Below are 6,000 nucleotides of genomic sequence, written 5' to 3'. Positions count from 1 at the left end.
TTGGTTTGTAATCCATGTGAGAATTGAAACAGTAATGGCGACGCCGGCCACAGGAGACAGGAGACGCCAGACTGACAAGCGCACATTTAACCACGCGGGCACAGCGGAGGCCGCGGCTGATGAAATCACCACTCTGACATTCTGCATGTGGAAACTCAGAAACAGCGGGATCCGGTCCTGGAATGCTGAGCCAGCCTTAGGAGGCATCTGAAGGGTAAGTAATGGCGTCCAGATACCCGGATCGTGACAATGTCATATGTAGTGCTCTGTGCACTATTGCAGGAATGCATGTTTAACTGTATCTATTTTATATTCAAGACAGGCTTGGTGTATATTTAAAGGAAAAATGCAGTTACTATAGATGTCTGAATACGCATCTCTTATCCTCTGGAAATAGGAAGTGGCATGCTAATGGCCCTGTTCTATCAGAGAGGTGTGAAGGACAATACCTTTTGATGTGTAAGTTCCTTAGGAGAGATGCTAATCATTGGGTTTATGGGCTTGGATTTGATATACGATCCCTGAATGGAAGATAAAGGAAGGAAGACTGTTTGTTTGTATTGTAGCCATTCCTGTTGTAATCTTAAACACTGGGATTGCCTGGAGATGTGAATGACCAGAAACATCTGTATTTTGAAGATATGTGATAAATTTATCAATAGTGAATGTTAATCTGATACCAAACGTTGTCTGGGTGACAGGAAGGAGGATATTGTTTTATTGCACTTATATCCTTGTAAAATGTAATTTATTGGTATTTTGTAAAATAACCTGATTGGTTGGAGAAGACCGGGAGGGCTTACCCCCCTGTGGTACTGTGTGGAAAACTGACATAAAAAGGAGACCTGCGTGCCTCCAGAGTTGTAGTTATACCATCTTATTCTGCTGGAACATCTTGCTGTATGCTGTTGCCCCTAGCAATAGGGAAGATTTCTCTTTAGAACTATATTTGAGCAAATAAACATCATTGCTTCAAGAAGATTGCTTCATCTTGTGACCAACAGGGTTAGGCCAAACCTAGCCCCATCCTCCGGCTGTCCAGGGAAGCACCTAACGTCTCCAAGCTCCGCCTTCCGCCAGCTACCGGTAGAGGCCTAGCAAGTGGCTAGTGGGGATTCGTCAGCACCACACAGCTGTGGTAAAGCAGTGCGTCGGCACATACAGAGCAGAACCGTGGTTCCAAACGCCACGGCAGGTTAGGAGTTTGGTGGTGGCAGCGAGAACCCGCCCACAGCGCAGTGGGTGGAGTCAGTAACAGGCGGTTACTGACGGTAAGCAGGAATCCCCTATGTGGTCAGGCCTCGTGCGGCTTGACCTTCCATTCTGTGCACAGTCGACGGGACGCGGCAAGCGGCGAGTGCTTCCGTACGGTACCGTCCTGTCACAACCGAGATGACACTTTGAAGAAAAAACGGCATCTCGGTCAAAATCGGGACCTTAGTAAATTTACCCCATAGTCTCCACACACCACACCAGCAAGTTACATTTACTTAGGAAATAGAACAACAGAGATATCCAGCTTTACAGGATGTGAGGGGACAGAACTAGTTTAGGACATAGTGCTTTGTATCCAGATGTACAGAATTTCAAGGGCTACATTCCGATCGCAGTTTGCAGATTAGAGCATGCTCCTGCACATAGATATACACAGGAATACAATATTCATAATTTACTGTAATTACTGTACTCGTGATATTTGGCGAGAACCCAGGGGAGGACACCTGCAAGTACACCTGGACCAAGCACCGCCCACCAACCATCAAACCAACCTATGACCCCTCATGTACTGTAAATGACCTGCCCCTTGACCTATGGAAGAAGAGTTTACAGTTCCCTTTGTATTGTGTTTTGAACAATTGTATAAAAGTACGGCCTCCTGGGCGGCCCCAGTCTATTCTCTGAAGGTCATCTTGCTAAGACTAACTGAGGACCGGATCCGGGAAGCGCAGGTGAAGAAACGTATGTACTATTGGTTGTAGCTCTTCTCTTGTGATATTGTTGTATTTCGTGTATATCCCTTTTAGTAAATATTTGGTGCTGCGTTGGACCACAACATAACAATTACAACTGGTGTCGCATTCCATTCTTGTTTGGGTATAGATGTGTATTCAGCCACACGTGTCACTGTATTGTGCACATAGCGTGTTGGCGTGTATACGCTAAGTGCATACACATCGCAGGGGTTATTGTTTGCATTCAGCGGCCGCAGCGGCCCGAACCATAGTATAGTAAGGTACTGCATTTCCCTGTAAGTTAAACGGACTTAACAGTTGGGGGTTCGTCCGGTTCACCACATACTCACGATGCGCAGGGCCTAACAGACTTTGGTCTACCAACAAAGGGTGGAGACGCGTCTTACGTAATTTTGTATTGGGTTTAAAACTATCTAATGTTGCTAGACCACGTCTGTCCTGTATAGTCATAGAGGTGCTGGTGCGAACCGAGGGACAACAGGGAAAAAGCCATTCATTTTCTGTGCGTGTCATTTTTGGTGGGTAATTGTAAAAACACAAAACGCAGTTCTGGCCTAAAGATTTAGGTAAGCACTCAAAGGAGGATTACCCTTGTGGGCAACTTCCAGTGGGTGTACGGAACAAAAGTGTGTTGTGTAGTGAGCAGTAGAAGTTTACTTACATTAATCTTGATAAGTGTGGTATAGACAGTTGCATACGCACGGTGTACACGTGGTATGTTACGTGAGGAAAGCGTACGGGAACGCGCACTTGGCGCGAGAACATGCACGGTTGCGTGCTTATGCAAGGTTTCGTGAAGTAGCGAGTGCAAGTGTAACCACACAATAGGAATATATTTATAGGCGGGATAGAACACATAGTTATACAAAAGCAAGTAACTATCCATTTCTAAAAGCAGATTACTGTAATATATTGGTTAAAGTGCACTACCTCTGGAACAAGCTATCAAAGGGAGTGATATTTTTCTGTACAGAAAACCTTGGGGGTAATTCCAAGTTGATCACAGCAGGAATTCTGTTAGTAATTGGGCAAAACCATGTGCACTGCAGGGGAGGCAGATATAACATGTGCAGAGAGAGTTAGATTTGGGTGTGGTGTGTTCAATCTGCAATCTAATTTGCAGTGTAAAAATAAAGCAGCCAGTATTTACCCTGCACAGAAATAAAATAACCCACCCAAATCTAACTCTCTCTGCACTTGTTATATCTGCCTCCCCTGCAGTGCACATGGTTATGCCCAACTGCTAAAAAAATTCCTGCTGCGATCAACTTGGAATTACCCCCCTTGTGTATTAGTGTGGGTTGAAAGTAAGTGTGAATGTATTGAACTCCATGACCAATTCGGGTTCCCGTAGAAGACACTGAGTTGGCAGAGGCTTGGTGGCGTGAAGGCTAGTGACCTTACGTTATAGAGAAATACGCAAGTAGTGAGGAAACTTGCGGGGGAGCGTGATAGAGTATAGATTGTGAAGTATTGAAGTTAAGGTTTTTTGTGTTATGCTCCAGCTGTGGAGCGCAGCTACTAGAATTCGACTCCCGAGATCGTAGGGCGTATAGATAAGAAGTATCTATAAGCTGTGCGCTTGGACTGCACGTCTGTGTGTGTGATACGCGGCGCAACGTGATACCATTCGCATTCTTTATTCGCAATTGCGTCATCATACGCGCTGTGTGGAGCATACGCAGACGTGATTTGTGTAAAGTAGATGGAATTTTCGCTGACTCTCTATCAGTAAAATATTCCGGGTGGAAGTCCATAGGAAGGTTTGGTGACGTTTCCCAGGCGGAATTCCTGTGGAAAGAAACCACAAAGATCAGGCTGACTGAAAAAGTTGGCGTATTGATTTATTACTGTTGATACGTCAATACTTACAGTGAAGAGGGACCTGATCGAGATACCTCACTGGGTACGCGGTGGCCACTATTGGAGTGAGTCGTGGTACTGCCAGCGGAGAAGGAGTTGGTGAGAGAACTCAGAGGACTTTCACCGTTTGCTCGTATTGTCCAGTTGGGGATTGTGTAAAGAAAGCCCACGGTGGGAGCGTACAAGAGAAAAACGTTCGGCAGCCAGGGTTCAGGCTGGAGAGCTGAGGCCAAGTGGGTCCGCTTGGTTGATATGGTATGGTCCACACGGAGAGGCTTTTTGTGATGAATGGGTGCGAATGACGGTGGATAATTCCCTAGGGTTGGTAGTTTTGACAATTATAAACTACTAAAATGATCAGATCAGGTGCTCTGTTTAAAGGCACATAAATACAGACATGGTCACCCATATATTATATTAATATAGTTATATCAATATAATTGTAGCAGCTCCCATTTGAGTATTCTGTGGTTCTCAGACCAAAGGAAAATATATATGAGACATGCAATATCACAAGAGAACGCCAAGTATCAATGACTATATCATAAACAATGTATTCCGTCACATATATTAAGAACATATATAAATGCATTGCATAGAATAAAAATTACTTCAAAAGTTACTCACTGCTGGTAATAATACCCGCTGCCATATAGCGTATCCCAATTATATAGCGCCATAGTTACCTACTTTGCTGCCTCCTCCGCCGGGTCCGGGGGCGTGGCTGGCAGCAGGATGGGCGGTCCGGTGGCGTTACACCAGGGTCGCGTCATCGTGACTTTGCCGAGAAACGAGCCGATGCATAGCGGGGGGCGGAGCTACAAAGACGCGATTCAGCGCAAATCGCGTCATCGGACCCCTCCGGCCGCCCGCTTGCTCTCTGCTGGGGGCGGCCGAGGGGGAAAGCGGGAGGCTTGCCCACCTGTCCGGGGGGCCGGGAGCGTCACCCGATTTTCGTGAGTCTCCCGGCCATTCCGGGAGGGTAGGCAAGTATGTATAGCGCACACACGCCCGCAGCCAAGGGGCAATTAAACTGATCCGCTCCAGAGAAAATGTAGTGTCCCAGATTGTTCTAGGGGAATGTAAGTGGATGTAAATGCTGAAATGTAAAGGTAAATTTACTGTTCTCGGGGTGGTAACTAGGGCAGTGCTTATGGCAGGGGGAGCAGTATAGGGAAGGGAGAATATGGGGGGCACCAGGTGCCCTTGCCCCCACGTCAGCGCATCCTGCCCCTACAGGGGCATCTGTACACTTCATACACACCCAGGACAGCATCAGGATGGGGCAGCCGCCATGTTGCTGGCTCCCTATGGGCGCCGCCATGTTGGCTTAGTCTGTGTGAGCAGCAGCTAATGACGTATCCAGTGACCAGGGCGGGAGGCAGAAGAGGGCGGGGACTGTGCTGCGGCCATTGGGAGGGAGAGAGGGCGGGGCTGCGTCCTATGGGCGGGAGAGTAGGCGGGGCTGCGGGTTGTGAACGGGGTGTGAGCGGAGGTGAGGGTTGCTGAGTGACGGAAAGCTGTGGCCTATTAGCTGAGAAGTAGGCGGGGCTAGAGGTGTATGAGTGACAGGTCTCTGCGTCCTATGGGCGGGTTAGAGGACGCAACTGGGTGGGGACTCTGAGTGACGGGTCTCTGCGGCCTATGGCGGGAGAGTGGGCGAGGCTGTTCCTTTTAGCTTTTTGACTGCGGCTGCCCTTAACCCATAATCCCATGCGCTGCGTCACACCCGGAAATACTGCCCCGCCCACTTCCTGTACACACAGTCCTCTGTCCCTGGTGTCATCTACTGCCGCCTCCTCCTCCTCCAGGTAATGCCCCTCCCCCCTCACCTGCTGCCCCTGCCTGTCACCTGCTGCCTCTGCCTGTCACCTGACTGCCCCCTGCCTGTCACCTGCTGCCCCTGCCTGTCACCTGCTGCCCCCTGCCTGTCACCTGCTGCCCCTGCCTGTCACCTGCTGCCCCTGCCTGTCACCTGACTGCCCCTTCCTGTCACCTGACTGCCCCTGCCTGTCACCTGACTGCCCCCCACACCTGCTGCCCCCTGTCTGTCTCCTGCTCCCCCCTCACCTGCTGCCCCCTGCCTGTCACCTGCTGCCCCTGCCTGTCTCCTGCTGCCCCTGCCTGTCTCCTGACTGCCCCCTGCCTGTCACCTGCTGCCCCT

The 6,000-nt window shown here is 49.1% G+C and overlaps 1 protein-coding gene across 2 annotated transcripts in view; it reads left to right on the top strand.

The window, feature by feature from the left end:
- Window positions 1-5,537: 5,537 nt before the first annotated feature.
- LOC134989673 (oocyte zinc finger protein XlCOF22-like) overlaps window positions 5,538-6,000 on the top strand; it is a 77,372-nt gene continuing 76,909 nt past the window's right edge. For both annotated transcript variants that reach the window (XM_063950621.1, XM_063950620.1), the window contains exon 1: window positions 5,538-5,647. The gene's annotated coding sequence lies outside the window, so the exon portion shown is untranslated. The remainder of the gene's footprint in view (window positions 5,648-6,000) is intronic.

The sequence above is a fragment of the Pseudophryne corroboree genome, unplaced genomic scaffold (genome assembly GCF_028390025.1).
Source record: "Pseudophryne corroboree isolate aPseCor3 unplaced genomic scaffold, aPseCor3.hap2 scaffold_1114, whole genome shotgun sequence".
In the NCBI taxonomy this organism is placed as follows: Eukaryota; Metazoa; Chordata; class Amphibia; order Anura; family Myobatrachidae; genus Pseudophryne; species Pseudophryne corroboree.
Note: the sequence above shows the minus strand (reverse complement) of the source record. Positions and strands in the feature narration are given on the sequence as shown.